Raw genomic sequence first — 17935 nt, 5'->3', positions numbered from 1 at the left:
ATTAGAATTCTTGTTGTTTTCCTAATTTTTCAAATGGAAGTGAATAAGATATTGAAATTAGTAGAAACAACTCCTCTTGGTCAATCAAAAGATAGTAACTAATGCTGTAATTTTTAATGATAAATATTTAGAAAATTTCCTAATTACTAACTGAATAAAATATAGATAAAAAAACATCAAATTAGAACTATCAAGAATCATCAAATTAGAACTATCTTGCTATTTTGCTAATTGTTTAAAAAATTTAGAAACCATATAATATATTTTCCTTGCAAATTTCTTAAAAATAAACAACTAAATTACAACAAATTTTATTATGAATAAATAATTCCATTTTCATTACTTACTAGCCAAAATATTATAGGAAAGAAATTAAAATTAAAAAAAAAATAGACAAAAATATATTTTATTGTGAAAATAAAAAATAAAAATAAAAAAAGAGAAAAAGAATATTTTATTGTAGAAATGAAAATTTAATATAACTATTTATTTAGTTTTTATATAGATTTTTTTACATTGAACAAACACTGTAAAAATTAATAAAATTAATAACATTTGAAAGTTACTAACACATCAAAATAACTTTGATAAAAATAAAACAAACCGTCAATAACATTTTACTGTCTAACTGGATCCCTCGACGAGCGGGAAGAATTAAGTTTAAAAGGTTCAATATTCTACAACTGCATGATGAAACTAACGCACACAAATTGGAGTACGACTTCGTCAAAAGAAAATTCAAAGAATATTAAAAAAAAAAAAATTGGGAGACTGTAATGTGTCCGAACCGAACTTCAGCGTATTAATGGCCGAATCGGACCGAATTGCCGAATTTTCGAATTCTCCAGGCCGATTCGGCTGAATTTGGTAACTATGGTCTAAACTCCATGTGTTCTTGATAGCACAAGCTAGAATGGTGTACAACAACCAGATAAATATGCTTTTTGTGCCATTGTTATCTCGATAGTTCCACTGGTATTGCTACTAGTATTCTTATTAGTTATACTCGAATTCGAACTACAATTGTACCTAGAATTAGAATTTTAGGATATGTAGCAAATTCTGTACGACTGTACCTAGAATTAGAATTGTAGGATATGCAACAGAGTCTGACCAGTTACAAAATAAATGAGCCAACTGTAGAACAAAGGAGCCAAGGGGCATGAAATGAGCCAAGTTCCAATAGATGCGCTTGGGATTGGGTATTTATCTTTATCATAAACCTCACTAATTGTAGAACCCAATGTTGAAAAAACTCCATAATCCACTTCATTAACTAGAAGGGGAACATGCCCTATGTGCTCGCCACCGAGGTGTTACAAAGGACCAGATGGCAGTGTCACAAAGACAACAAGCGTTCGATCAACCAACTTTGATATTGCATTTACTTTGCATAGAATTTAATGTGTGGAACTAATACTAGCATTAGTTTAACACTTTCAAAATGTAAATGAAACAGATGAATATGGATGAATATAGTATATGGTTTAGCCTCTCTACTTCGGGAGAATATAGTATATGGTTTAGCCTCTCTACCTCTAGAAGAGGCCAAATAAGATGGTGAATAACATTGCATCCACTGCTTATTTAAAAACTTTGGTTACTTCTGGAATTGTCACAGGAATCAACATAAATTAATATCAATGTAGTCAATTTCAATTACTATAGTCCCAGTCGTGCCTGTGGCTAGGACTAATAAGAATACACAAGATGCTACCAATGAGAAACTATAAGCAGAATCTATGTAAAAGCGTATAACTCACGCTTTGTAAAACTTCCTAAACAGAACCAAACCATCTTTGCTAGTTTCCTCGTTTTGATTTCAAAGGGAATCTTGTTGTTTTTCATTGTTATGTGACTGATTATGACCAAAAAGTCCATGACCTTAATTTAATCAGTGAATTGATGGTTTGCTAGAGTTGGTAACAAATGAAATTGTAATAGGCTAAAGCGGATGTAGCCTACTCTTGTGGCTAATTCTAATTCTATTTTTATTTTTATTATAGTGAATTGGTATGATGTCCAGGATTCAGTAAAAGATGTCTATGTGATTTGAAATTGGTTAGAGGGAATCTACTATAAGATTTGAAATGAGATAAAAGAGATAACACGCCATAGATGTCTATGTGATTGGAAATCCCTTGGAGGGATCTCACTTAGAATATAGAAATTGGGAGAAGGATATAATAGGATATCTTGCATTAATTATTAATTAGGTGAAATAGATAACATTCTATTATATCATGAAATGAGGAGATTTCAATTTTGTTCCATAATATATGTTATTAGATAAAAAGGATAACATCTCATTATACCATAGTATAAATAAAATTAAATTTTACTCCATAAAACTCTAAACCTTCAAGTTCCCACAATCTTTATCATTTCCACACATGCAAATCATACTCATATTTAGTTAATTCATCAGCTACAACACCATGACTGACTTGTTGGATTGTTGGGTAACGTAGGCAATAACCCCACATTGCACCATATTGTCTGTACAAAGCATAAGAAATATCATCTACGGCATCCATGTCACCATCTTATTCAATAATCAGCAACTCCTATAGTCTGCTCACACATCCCACAACCACACTCTCTCCTTTGTTTAAGAGATGTGAATTCACCGATAGGTTGGATTTTGACGCTACAATTTCTGTAATTGTACATTCAATACCACAAAGCGCATTGCTTATTGTTGTTTTTAACTTGAATTTTTTTCCATCATTTGACAATCAGTGGTAACAGAATCTGCTATGAAGATATTCACATTTTTAATCTTAGATTATGAAGAGAATCAATGTTGATGAGATGAACTAGCCATAAAAGTACTCTTTATTTAATTTTTAACTAATCAACGCCACTCATTCTGTCCATGCCCCTGTTAGAGTAAGAAGATAACCAATTTAAAAGGTAAGGAATTGTTTATAGAAACCAATTTTCCCAAACCATGGAGAATTATGCCAGACATTTTTTACAGTGATGGAACCATTTACAATAATGTTCCAATACATGGGCATGGCACAAACATTTGAAATTGTGGGGTTTCTGATGATAAGATGAGAAACCATTTTTGGTCCTCTTTCAGCTCTTTTCCAACCCTTTAAAAATGAAAATATCATTGAGCCCTTGTCGTTTCAAACTTGTTAACGGATGCAAAACATCGTGCACCTAGTATAAGTTTAGCCATTTTTTGGGCTGGGAGGCACTATTTACGAAAAAGGCACTCCTTGACTGAAACGGTCAAGCGTTTCTCTCAAGTATTTTTTTCTACCTTTTCGTGCTTGAGAGACACAAATGTATGAAAAGGGACCATGTGGAATTTTCTTTTACGTGTCTTTTTCAAACTCTCTAAACATGAAAAAGATATTGAGTTACACCTTTGTTGGACTCGTTAAACTATTAAACAACATTGGATTTGTCATCATGATGAATATGAGTGTCTCCTTCCTAGGGCTCATTAAAATTACTAGGTTGGATCCATTTGAATGATGAACTTACAGTGCAAGCATATGCTATCCCCTTCAAGCTTGTGATTAAAAAATAATTGGGGTACTCACCAGAAATGGTGGGGGAAAATTTGGAAATCTATCGAGTCGTGTCAGCAGCTCACTCTTTAACATGACATTCTTTTCTTCGTGTTGGGTAGGGATATCCTTCTTTGTATCATTGACCTTCCTGGGTTTGGGCTCTTCATTTTTGCCTTCCATTTGCTCTTTGCCATGTCATTATGAACACTAATCCTATGGATCCAAAAGCTGCAAAACTTCCAGTTGTGTCGCCGATATGTTCAAGAGTTGTCCTTTTGCAGTTACACTTACCTTTGTTTTTCTGTATCATCCAAAATCATTTTGCATCCTCTCGTCTCATGTTGATGATGTGGGATTCATTATGGCCCTCCTTCGACACGGTCGCTTTCCATCAACTTCAAGTCATTATCTGGGAAGTTGACCAAGAGACTCCCTTCTAGTACCTTAGAGCTTGCATGCCTCAATGGCAAGTTCTTCACACTCGATGACAAGTTCACATCATTGGCTTTCGATCAAGTGATTTCACGAGTGTACGACTTCAATTCTTGTATTCACATTCCATGAATTGTGTTGATAGTACCTTGAGGGCCGTTGTCATTATTGGTGGTTTCTCTCTCGCTTGTTAACAGTTTACATCATGCACTGGTAATCAAGTGACTTTCTAGCATGCTCGATGTCAACACATCTATTCGCATGTTAGAATCTGTACTTTGATCAAGTCGTGTTGGAGCGCAAGACCCTGGACTCAGATTACAAAAAGTCCAGGTTGCGAAGTGGTGTGACATGGTTATGATGATATGCATGTCTCTTTCAGATGGCTAGCTGCGACCAGACCATGAGTTATCATATGTGATCCTTCTCATTATTAGATGACTGCGACCATACCTCGGTTTCATTATGATCCTCTTTGATGGATGGTTGCGCCCATGCCTGGATCCATTTACATGATCATTCTCTGGATGGCTACGTCCATGCCATGATTCATGTATCATTTGACAGAGATCTCAGTTTATGTATATGTATATGTACTTGCTTACAGGTTTTCCGATGGTAGACTGGTTCCCCGCACTGATTTATAAAGCATTTCATCCCTCACTCCGACTCGGCCTTCACGCTTTAGGGGGAATCTATTACATAACATTTTGTCATTGTCCCTGTACTCCTCGTTCCTTGATCTTGGAGGACCTCTACAGTGAACCCCGCATGCTTTGCCTTCATGGAGAAACTCCCATTATGTCCCTCTTCATGAGCAGATCATTTCCCTTTTGTACCATTTCCCCTGAAATTTCTGTTTTGCCCAATTTACGAGACTAGTGCTAATGACCTTTGTCTCCCCCACACCGATGTGCAGAGATTAGCACTATTCCCTGCACTAATCGGTGCAACTGAGCTATGTTCTAGTCGTGCCATTTCCGTTATGGAAATTTTTTTAAATTAGAGCTAAAGCTTCCATCTCTAGAAGCTCCGCAATGGAAGTCTAGTAAATGGTTTGACCGGATGGGGTCGAGGATGATAGTTTGGGCTCCTTTCCCCTATAATAATGGAAATACCTCAAGGGATAAGTCCTTATCCCATGAGAAGAGGATCCATCTCCCATCCATCTTTCCTATATAAACCTCCCTTCTCCCCAAGAAGAGACTAGTGTGAAAATCAGAGTTAGAGTTTTGGCTGAGTGTGAATATACTATTTTAGACAAGCAAGCTATTACTAGTTGTAGCCATCTAGTTGTGTGAGGGAGAAGTGTGATTGGCTTGGAGTGAAGCCTAGAGGGAAAAGTCTTTAAACTATTGTTATTTGAAGCCATCATGAAGTGCTAGTAGAAGTGTGTGGGACCCTGCTCTTGTCAGAGGAAGATTGCGATGTCAAGACAAATGGTTGTAATATCTCTTTGATATTAATATATGCAACTATCGATTGATTTCCTACATGTTTTGGAATATTACATATTCGTATCTTAATGCTTCTTGACTTATTAAGTAGGTTGAATTTCAATTTGTCTATTATTATGTTTTTGTGTTGTTGTTGTTTACTTGTTTCAAAAGCTTGAAGAAGGAAGCGAGAGATTGCTGGAGCAAGAAAGCGAGGACATCATTGAGCAAGATAAGCAACCAAGAGGTAGGCCCTCTTGATTGATTCTAACCTAAGGAAATCTTCCATAGAATGTATCTATTGTGGCTAGACCCATTATCGGGCTAGAGGCTTTCGTTCGTGTCCACACTTATAATTTTACTTCACCACAGTGACTTATGTCCCTAATTCTTTGCCCGATCTAGTTCAAGAAATAATTTCTCACATGTTAATGATATCACAAGTTACTATTACTATTGAGTGCTTGTTGGAGCATGGATGTCTATGAAATTCTGAGATATGTTATTAGTTGATATTATGGCAAATCAATATCGTATAATGTGTAGTTCCATGTCATGCATACAAGGTATAAAGTATATTCCAAGTTGTGCATGCTTACCATGTATGGTATGCTCTTTAGCTCTCAAAAATCATACACATTGTATTCAGTGGGTTCTTTTTACTTGTTTTACATTGCAGGAAAAGAAAAAAGAAAAAAATTATTGTTTTGCTGTTTAGACTGTAAATTTTCAATGTTAGCAGGTGTTGTATGTGTTGCATAGAGACCATGGTTTATGCATTTTATGGTTTCTCAGTGGTTGTAAGTGTGCTTTCTTTTGTATTTTATCTATTTATTTATTAAATGTCTGTTCATACTTCGATTAATATGACAATATGTACAGATTATATCAAGATTAAAACACTAGCACTCCCCCGACATTAGAACCATAGCCATCAGAGCTACACATGGAAAAGGGAAGTGAGATGGATATTGGTTTAGTCTCCTCCTTATGAATATGTTGTATAGGACTCTCTCTGTGTATGTACCTCTCAAAATGATGGTATGCATTTCCGTGTAGCATTTAGGTTTTTGCAAGTTTATTCTATAGACAAATATTAGAAGCCTCTCATTCATTCAATGGATCCATAAACATAAACTTTCTTAAACGTTGGGTTGTGTCTTTCTCCTTAATTCTCTTCCTGGTAGATATTCTTCCTCATCAAATGGGATTAAAGATTAAAAAAAAGAAAAGAGGAAACTAATGACATCTATCCATGGTCATTCTTGATGGGAATTTTGACTACGTCCAAAATTACATGTGAGATACGTAGAAATTTTTTCAATGTCATCTAAGGGTGACCAAGGAATATATTTGCGTTGGTGATGAGCCTTGGTATTGCAACAATAATGTTGCAACTCCCAATGCTACCGACTTTAATTATCAACCCAGGGTTCGTACAAACTTAAGAGGTGTCAGCACTATATGTGCAGTATCCAATGTGTCATTCCTTTGCTATCATGATGTAATGGAGTACATGTACTGAAACCAAATTCTAAACTAATTACATAAAACGAAATGCTCAAAATGGAAACCTTAACCTATTGCAAGAAATAAAGTACAAGGAAAGAAACATATTCTAATTGCATAAATATCATGAACTAAATGTAAGAGAAGCATAACTTAACCCTATTTATCACATGTGATGATTTAAACTAACTGATCATGGAGTCTGATCTAGAGAGTATTAACTATTATGTGCATGTGTTAATAAAAAAGAACTCTTTTATTAATCTTTTTGTTTCATAAATTCAAATGCTAGTCCTAACTTGTTCTTTGGCAAGGGAGACAGGTATGGAGGAAGAGGGTTAAAATGGTCTTGATGGCATGGAGGTCAAGTAGAGGCGTAATCCCAGCTTCAATTATGATTTTTCTCAATTCAGGCTCAAAACATACTGCTACAGGATTTCTTACAAGATGTACTAGTTCTCCTACAAGATCCCCTGTTTTACTACAGGATGTTACATATTTACTATACAAAATTATATTCATCAAATGACCAAGAAAATCAAATCCAAATTGGATGGAACAATTTTTTTTATTGACCAAGATGTCTTAGGTCTCCATTCCAATTGGAATCACTCAAAAAGACCTCTGTTAACCCATGCTAAAAAATAGCTGGAAAATTACGAGTCTAAAAATCAGAAATTTGAGAACTAGTGAGCTAGTAAATCCATCAAATTCCTAACCTAATCAAGTGAAAATTCAATGCGGTAAATTTTGTTATGAAATAGAATATTTTTTTGATCTAATACAAGTGGAATAAACATGATTGAAGCTTGTTAGCATGCTATAAAAAATAGAATAAATTTATTGTTCCTTGCCACAAAGGAGTTCCAAAAATCTAGATTTGGGAATAAGAAAGCTAATTCAAGTATCCAATGATCACTATGACCTTCCAAAGCTTTTCCAAGGATTAAATTATTCTTGTGATCCTGCAAAAGAACTTACATCAACCATTTAACCCAATCCTACAACAAGAAATCATTAATACTAAATGTAGAAATAGAAAGAAATAAAAACAAGAGATGCGTGTGAATAAGAAGTGAAAAGAAGAAAAGAAAATGATACAAAAGGGCTCTAATGCTCCTGGTATGGCCAAGGCCAAGGAAAATCAGAGACCTATGGAGGAGAACAAGATTTAGAAGCTGAACTTGACACCAATCTTCATTATTTTCATCAATACAATTACATCCCTGCAAGAAAATAAAATGGAGGTGCAAAAATACGATTTCTCTCCACAAGAACACTAATAAAAATTTATCCCTAGAGGAAAATCAAACTTGGTAGTTATAAAAAATGATTATGAATCATTCCCCATGAATGGAGGAATTTTTCCCCACCAAAATCCCTTAATTAGTGGATCTAGTTCCCAATACTAGGAATCTGCATTAAATGGCAGGGAACACATTCCTAGATTTTTTCAATCATTGGAGTTCCATGATATGTTCCATAATTCCATAATATGTTGTTGATTTATTATTTAATAGGGGTCCTCCTATAGTAGGGAGCAAGTCCCTAAATTATCTCCTCCTCCAAATCTTCATAATTTGCCCAATATTCTCATAATATTCCACAAAAATAAATAATATTAGGCACAAATATGCAATTATCCATAAACCTTCCTAATGAATATATTAAAGTTAGAAACAAATTATCTAATGCAAAAAGAGAGGTTTAATGTGCTGAAGGATGGTCATAGGCCTTAATTAATGTTTAATTTAGAGGCATGGGCCTTAATTTATGTCTAATTTAGAGGCCCAGTAGTTGGATATGTGTGTAGATATTTCTCATCTCCTGCCAAGTAACCTACTTTCCTAATTTCACATTTTGGAACCTAATTTGGCCAAACCCCTGATGGAACAGTCGAGATGTTGCCAACAATCAAAACTTGGCATGTTAGGGAAAGACACACCTCATTTAAAATTATCCCCACTCATTATCAAAGATTAGAATGTGACACGCCTCATTTATGTGAACCCATGAATCGAAGAAAGCATAAAACCTGAGCATCCATGGAAATTATTGGAAGACTAGAGTGGTCCATATATATGTTTGTGTGTCCTCAATTTAGGCTTTAGGAGTCGTGAATTAATGGGTGAATTATTTGTTGTCCATGTCCAATTATCGCCTAATGTATTCATTAGATCCCTTTTTTATTGTATTCAATTGTGGACGAAAAGTCAATTTCAAAAGCATGGACATCATCGTGCATGCCTAGACATTCTCCTTTCTAGTACCACACATCACTTTTGATCTTTAGCATTTACCATGTACTAGTACCTTGGCTTTTAGCTAGGTACCTAATTCTTTATCTTTATTTTCCTTTGATAGTATCACCATAAGAGTCACACTAGACCAATAAATGTTCATAAATGAGAAACTCAATGTGTTAAAGCAATTGATGTTGTCAAGAAATGAACAACAATCTAGCTAGTAGTGTTAGAACTACTATGTAAATAGTATTGTGAATGCTCACTTAGGTGAAGGTCTTGAACCAGTAACCAAACTTGTAATACTAGTCATATCTATGTAAACCATTGTTTCAAAATAGATGTCAAATTGGATTGTATGATATTCACAAGAATGTCATTATTGAGTTGGATAAATGGTTGACACAATTGGGCATTTTCTTTGGAACATGGGAATGCACTGATGCTCAAAGAATGATCCCTTACAAGTTGAAAACGAAAGGGCCTGTACTAAGATGGTGGGATGAAATTAGTGAGAAATGGGGTATCAGTTTCTTGTTAATCAAAGAAAATTTTATTCTGTTGTGAGAGGGACACCATTATGGGAGAGAGTTTCATGAGGATGAATTGTCTCATAACCCCTTTATTGTTTATTAAAATTGCTCACTGTTGTGCTTATTTTTCACATTGGTGACCATTATATTGTCAAGAATAACTACCATAGAAGATTATTGGCTTAAGGGTTTGGCATTATGATCTTCTTTATGGGATCAATGGTGTTATTGTTGATTTTTGGTAGCTTGGAAGGTACTCCAAGCCCTAGTGTTTGGGGTTTGGAAGGAAAAGTGCCACAAGTAGGTGTGTGGGATTGGAACCCAAGCATGGGGTTTTACACCCATTGAGATTTGGGCCAAAACCATGATGAATTTGAGTTTTAGAAAATATGAGATGATAGAGCTTGGCATTTCGATTCCCACACTCCCAAGATCACTCAAATTGGAGTTCTAGAAATGAAGATATGAATTTTTGAAGTTGGCAATTAATTAATGGACAGTCAAGTCATGTAGGCTTGAAGTGAATTCATCCAAGATACATGTGTGTTCATCAATTAGTGGAACCCCTCATTTGTGTACAAAATAGAGGGTGATTTGATGTCATTTTCTCATCCATTTTTGTAAAACACAACAAGTGACAAGCTCATAGAAGGGAGAAGATAACTATGTTTTGGGTTGCAAAAGAGAAGGGCAAACCAGTGAAGTTTAAGGGTTGTTTCTAAGGCATTTTTAGGAGGTCGAAGTGTAGGAAGGAGGGTTGAAGGCCTATTCTTAGAGGTCAAAGCAGAGGAGTGTAAGTCTAGGCTCTTTAAGGGCCAAGTGGAGGGGAGGCAGACCCAAAACAAGTTGTCGTAGGCCTATGATGCCTTGTTGTAGTAGGCCGCAGGTAATATAGGGCAGGTCGAGGTTGTTAAAGAGGGCTAGATAGCCCAGAATAATAGCAAGAAGGGTCAGCATCCTAACAAAGGGTGACTGCACTCCTTAACAATTGATCTAGGAAAAAGTGAAGGTTGGATATGGGACTGTAATGATGCCCTAACCTGGCCTATGTGGTAGCATAACAATGGACCTCAAACAATGAGCTAGATATGTGTTGGATCTTACATTTGAGGATCAGTTTGGATCAGTCTACATTACAGTTTGTTGGGAGCCATTTTTTGGAGTTGCCTTGGGCATGAAGGAACTCCAACTAGGAGCAGATCCTACTATGGAGTGATGTAGGTGTCCTAGTGTGAACAGATTTGTTGCAGCTTGTGGAAGCCAAGAAGGTAGGGCTAACATTGCATGTTAGAAGCCCTAACTAATGGGAAGTTTCACAGTGAATTTTGGAGCATATATTTGTGCAATAGCTCCTATATTACAAATCAAAGGGCAGATGTGGAGAAGTTTGTGGGTAGCCATGTGTAAGGGTCTCTTAGGTGTGAGGATGCCCTAATTAGGTCAACGTGGACTTGGTCACTTATGGGATGTTGGAGGGCATCGTGAGAGTGGACCAAGTATGAACTTGATTGGGCACTTATGGTCTAGAAGAGGACAGTGTGATAGTGTCCAAGTTGGATCCTGGTGAGAAACACCTTTATGGACAAAGGTAGCTATGAGAGAGGCAATTGTTGAGCTCAAGGGTTTGATCAACCAGGAGTAGTTTGTGGAGCCAGAGACATGTGTGTGGAGAATGACTTCTATTTGAAATAACACTAAGAGGGGGGGTGAATCAGTATTATCAAGTCAACTATTTTTCATTTCATAATCAGATTTGCATATGCTACTTCAGTTAGTGAAAACGATGTATATACGCAACTACAGTTAAGAAAACTCACGTATAACTTGCAGACTTATAATTTAATTTATTCTTCAGATGTTGATCATTAATCTGTGTGTCAGAACCATATAACCAGTAACCAGGAACAGTAAAACAAAACAGATAGTCACACACAAGAACACAAGATATAAGGTGGAAACCTAATGTGGGTGAAAACCACCTGCTGCAATTCGTCTCTATCTTCTTTCCATTAGAAACTTCTTTTTACAATGGATTTGTACTGGTGTAGTCTTATACAAGTACGCAGGCTTCTACTTGTAGAAGGCTACAACCTTCTCTCATTTTCCAGCTTCTCCTAGAAGGGAGCTACAACCCCCTTAACTCTTGTACTAGCTAATGTACTAGTACGTAAGTGCTAACCTACAGAAGGCTAAAACCTTCTCTTTTCTTCCAAGGGCCACGTTTCATAAATTTTCATAATGGATCCATCAATGACAATAATCAAACATCAAATACATCTGCATCAACCAATCTCATTTTCTTTAATCAAAACTGAATCAAACAATTACTTCTCTGAATGCTATAACCAGACTACATTGACAATAACCAAAAACCAATCCTGAACCCAGAACACTGCAGTGATAAACAGAAGTAGCTAAAACATATTTCATGAGACATACACTACTTCAATATGTATAACCTGCATACATAGTCTTCTGTATTAAGACCAACTAGCATATATGCTGCTTTGACTTACTGAACCGGCGTGTATACACACCTCTGCTATGCCGAACCTGCATATAGATCTATAAAAGATAATTTACCCTTTTCACTTATTCAGACATGAGTTATACCCAGATTATCAAATTTATAGATCAAATCATGAACCAAATATAACATATCAAAATCACACAAAGATACTACTATTCAAGCCTTAAGATCTTGACCCAACAATAGAACTTATCCTTCTTCTTGCACTCAGGTTCCTCCTTGGTCCAAATCCAACTATGCACCATAACCCAATTCTAGATCTTGCTCTTCATAAGATATTCAATGCTTGAGTGAATACCTTTGCCAAATGATCTATTTCCCTTTTTATAGTCTTAGGCCTTACTCAAACCATGGTCCAAAACCATAGAGAATCAATACCATGGACCCAATACCTGGGTTCAATACATCGGACGAGATACCATGGTCCAAAACCATAGGTCCAAATACCATGGACCAAAAATAAGTTTTCCCACATGTACGCGCTTTTCCTTGCATGAAAGTGCATGCATACATATACATGCCTTATGATCGTCGAACGCGTGTGTATATGTGACTTGGTTAAGAGGAACCTACGTATATCTCTTTTTCCTTCATTTTGAAATCCTGAACTGTGATCTGTCATCCGAGTGAGTTGCCATTAAGGACAACACCGGTGTCATAGCGCCAAAATTGCGTCATAATGCCAACAATCTTCCCCTTTGGACTTGATGGCAACCCCAAGTCACTCATAGTCATTCTCCCCCTTTATCATTAAGGGCAAAGGGTTATGCTCCCCCTGAGTACATGCTGAAATATCTGCTCTGTTGTGCTGCCCATGCTCCCCTTGACTGTAGGCAAGGTCTGCAAAAAGATGTTTTACAAGAAGAAACATGACTTTATACATCATAAATGACCTTCCTATCACCAAAGACTCATACATACATCCATCTCCCAACCATGTGCGGATATACCAAAAGTTTACACATGATAAAACAAGAACATTAAATCATCCATCCCAAGCATAGTGGGGAAACCAACATAGGCCGTTACATGACCTTGATAATAAAAGAAATAGAGACTAAATATCTAAGACAAGACTATGATAGTCATCAGCATCTATCAATCATCATTCATACCAGCAACCATGATCTCCCTCCGCACCTATTCCACCTGAACAAAAACAGATGTGAAATTGAACCAAGATCTTCTAAGATAATGCCAACAATGCACTATTAGAATTATATGCTCCCCCTAAACCTGTGCCAGATGGTCTCTGTAAGACCCATATCCGACTCTTTTCATCCTGAGTCTGACCGCACTATTTGTCTTCAAACTAAGATATATGCGACTGTACCCACAGAAACCGGCATATGTACGCGAATACGCTTCATGAAACTCGCGTACAAACACTGTTCTATGAAACAGATAATTTCAATAGTAAGATGATGCATCAACTACTCCCAGCTTCTGTCTGAGGTATTCAAATGTCTCCCTAGGCAGCGGTTTGGTGAATATATCAGCAACCTGTTTCTTTGAGGGAACATACTCCAATTTGACCTTTTGTTCAAGCACTTGTTCTCAGAGAAAATGATATCTGATAGGTATGTGCTTGGTCTTCGAATGCATGACTAGATTCTTTGAAATACTAATTGCACTTGTATTATCACAAAAAATGGAGATAGGTGGAGTACAAGTGATTTGAATGTCTTGCAATGTTTGCATCATCCAAAGGACTTGTGTGCAGCAAGATGCAGCAGCCACATATCTTGCTTCAACTGTAGATAATGCAATTGAACTTCGTTTCTTACTGAACCAAGATACTAATCTGGAAGCCATAAAGAATGCACCACCACTAGTGCTTTTTCTGTTGTCCATGCTTCCTACCTAATCTGCATCTGTATATGCATGAAGTGTGAGATCTGTATCTCTAAGATACCATAAGCCATAATTTTGAGTTCCTTGAAGATACTTGAAAATTCTTTTGATTGCCTGAAGATGAGTTTCCTTTGGATTTGCCTGAAATCTTTCGACTATTCCAACTGCATGCATGATGTCTGATTGAGTACCTGTTAGAAAGAGCAGACTTCCAATCATTGATCTATATGTTGGTTGATGCACTACTGTTGATTCATCATTTGCGCTGAGGCTGCATCCTGTTACCATAGGGGTACATACTGGTTTCGAATCCTCCATCCCATATTTCTTCAAAATATGCTTGATGTACTTGGTTTGTGATAGAAAGATATCGTCTTTGTTTTGTTGGACTTGTAAACCAAGAAAATATGTGAGCTCACCAAGTAAGGACATTTCAAATTCTTTCTGCATCACCAAAGCGAAGTTTTGACTCATGGCTTCTTCATTGCTACCAAAGATGATATCATCAACATACACAACAAGTATTAGCAATTTATCATTATCAATTTTTATATATAGATTGCTATCTGTTGATCCTTTTGAAAAACATTGTTGATGGAGGTACTTATCCAAATGATAATACCAAGCCCTTGGAGCCTGTTTAAGGCCATAAAGAGCCTTTCTGAGTCTGCATACAAGTTTTGCATCATTCCCAAGGATGAATCCATCTGGTTGCTCAATGTATACTTCTTCTTCTAAGTCTCCATTTAGAAAGGCAGATTTCACATCCATTTGATATACTTTGAACTCCTGAAAGCTAGCAAGAGCAAGGAACATTCTTATGGCATCAAGTCTAGAAACTAGTGCAAAAGTTTCTTCAAAGTCTATACCTTCTTGTTGAGCATACCCTTTGCAACACAAGTCTGGCCTTATTTCCAATAACATCTCCATTCTCATTCAGCTTGTTTTTGAATATCCATTTTGCCCCTATGACATTCTTATCATGTGGTCTAGGAACTAACTCCCAAGTGTTATTCTTTTCAATCTGCTCAAGTTCTTCATTCATGGCCTTGACCCAGCATTCATCTTTGCATGCTTCACTTACATTTCGTGGTTCAGTGGAGGAGAGCAATGCTAGATAGCTTGAAGCTTCTGAAATAGTTCTTCTTGTTTGTACACCTGCCTCTTTCTGCCCCAAAATTTGAGTTTCTGGATGATTCTTCTGGACATACCTGGATGGAGTCTTTTATTCTACCCTTATATGTTCTTCTAGTTCCTCATAGGCGTTTTCTTCATCATTAGTCTGATTTGATGTTGAATGATAGTCCTCATCATCTTCGAAATCTTCAGATTTTACCTGCCTTGGAATGTTTCCTTCTTCATCAACCACTACATCAATACTTTCAACAAATTTTCTAAGTCTTTTATTGTAACACTTATATCTTTTGCTTTGGGGAGAGTAACCAAGGAGAATGCCTTCATCTGCTCTAGGTTCAAACTTGCCAAGGTTTTCATCAATCCTTTTGATGTAACATTTGCTTCCAAAAATTTTGAAGTATTTTACCATAGGAGTCTTACCATACTAGATTTCATGGGGAGTTTGAGTGTTGTCCACCCGGACGTTTGTCTTGTTGAGAATGGTAACGACAAAAAATGCAGCTTCACCCCAGAAGGTTGCAGGAGTTCCAAACTCATCAAGCATAGCACGAGCCATTTGTTGAACCGTTTTGTTCATCCTTTCTACTACTCCATTTTGCTGAGGAGTCCTTGGAGTAGAGAATTCCCTTCTTATTCCATGTTCTTCACAAAAATCGAAAAATTCATCCGAGGTAAATTCCCCTCCTCGATCAGACCTAAGGCATTTGATTTTGCGATCTGATTCATTTTCAACCAAGGCTTTGAATGCTTTGAACTTTTCGAAAGCTTTGTCTTTATGCTTCATAAGTCCTATCCAACACATCCTAGAAAAGTCGTCAATGAACAATATGAAGTATTCTTCTCCTCGAGGTGACCTTTTCTTGGATGGACCACATACATCTGTATGGACAAGTTCAAGTGGCTTACTTGTTGATCCTTCCTTCTCAGGGAAATTAGTTCTAGTTTGCTTACCAAACTGACATGATTTGCATATTGTATTGTCTAGAATTCTGATGTCAGGGAGATCACGAACTACCTGATATTTGCATGCTTTCCTTATCTGAGAGAAGCTTAGATGCCCCAATATTCTGTGTCATAGCCAATGTTCATCATTCTTGCTTAGATAGCATTGTTGTTGTCCTCCCTTGAGTATGTATAAATTATTTGGATTTCTTATGCCTTTGATCACTGTTTCTCCTGTATCAAGCTCACGAATAATACATCCATTTGATCGGAATATTACCTCATTTCCTTGATCACACATTTGACTGACACTCAATAGATTATGCCTTAATCCATCAACATACATAACATTTCCAGCTTTGACCTTTTCTTTCAAAATAACAGAACCTTTACCTTTTATGAGTGCAGGGGTTCATTTCCAAAATGAGACCTTCCTTTCCTTTTCTAAGGCACTATATGACTGAAGTTTTTCTTTATCACCTGTCATATGTTTCGAGCATCCACTGTCGATGTACCACTGATTTTCCTGTCCTTCCGCATATAAGGCTATACCACATCTTTTTGGTTGTGGTTCTTTCTTCCTCCATGTTTTGGGACTCAATGAAGCTTGCTCCTTCTGAGTTGTTTGCCGAAACCTACTCCTACATTCAGAATATTCATGACCGAAGTTGTTACAAATAGAACATTCTATTTCATTTTCAAGAGCAGAAAAGTTATTGTAGGTTCTTTTCATGATTCTAGTCACACTCCTTTGATTTCGTGCTTCTCTGGTCATGATCGTCTTGTAGGCAACACATTGAGCTGCTTTGTGTCCAAAGTTATGACAAGAGAAACATTGGCAATTGAAGAAATTCCTACGATTATCAAACCTTCCATCCAGGTGATTGTAGTTTCCATAGACATTCATTCTTGAGGCAAATTGAGAATGATTTACCTACGGTTGGTTGTAGCTTCTGTTCATCCTTGAAGTAGATTGTCCCTAATGTACTTGGTGATCTCTGTTCATCCTTGAGAGAGATTGCCCCTGATTTACCTGGTGATTTGCTTTATGTCTTTGATGTCAATTATCAACCTGTTCACTTCTCCTTGTTGCATCAAGATAACTTTTGGAGGTGGATGGTTTTTGTGCTTGAGATGCTTCTTCAGTATATCCAAGACTTGTCTTGATTAGTGGAGAATGTTGCACTTTGATATCCTTTAGCAAATCTAAGATTAAGAGCTTTGTTTTCTCAATATCTTTTCTAAGTCCCACAATTTCAAATTCTAACTTTTCATTGTGTTTTTCCTTTTCAGCGAGTTGGAATGTCAGAGTATCTATAATCATACTCTTTTCTTCTAAATAGATTTTAAGTTTAGAAATTTCTTCATAGAGATCATTTTCATCTATAGCATCGAAGAAATCATCATCTTCAAAAGCCATCAAAAGTCTATAATCATTACATTGTTCATCTTCATCACTAATTGAAAATCCATCACTGTCTTCATGTGTATAATAGCTCTTCTTACTTGCATTCTATTTTTTGTTCCATCTAACTGGTTCCTTACCTTTATCAATCTTATCTTATTGAGGACACTTGGCTGCATAGTGACTGACTCTTCCACAAGCAAAGCATTTGAAAGGTAGCTTACCTCTGAATCTTCCAGAACCCCGTTGAAGGTTCTTGACAAAGTTTGATTCTTCCTCTCCTTCTGACATATGTCCCGACTCCTTGTAATCTCCTTTTCCTGAAGCTTTTAATGCAGCTTCTCTCCTATCTAATGGTCACCCTTTTCTCATTTCGAAAGC

The sequence above is a fragment of the Pinus tabuliformis genome, chromosome 5_1 (assembly GCF_031772625.1).
Source record: "Pinus tabuliformis cultivar Carrire ecotype Pingquan chromosome 5_1, CPIR1, whole genome shotgun sequence".
In the NCBI taxonomy this organism is placed as follows: Eukaryota; Viridiplantae; Streptophyta; class Pinopsida; order Pinales; family Pinaceae; genus Pinus; species Pinus tabuliformis.
Note: the sequence above shows the minus strand (reverse complement) of the source record.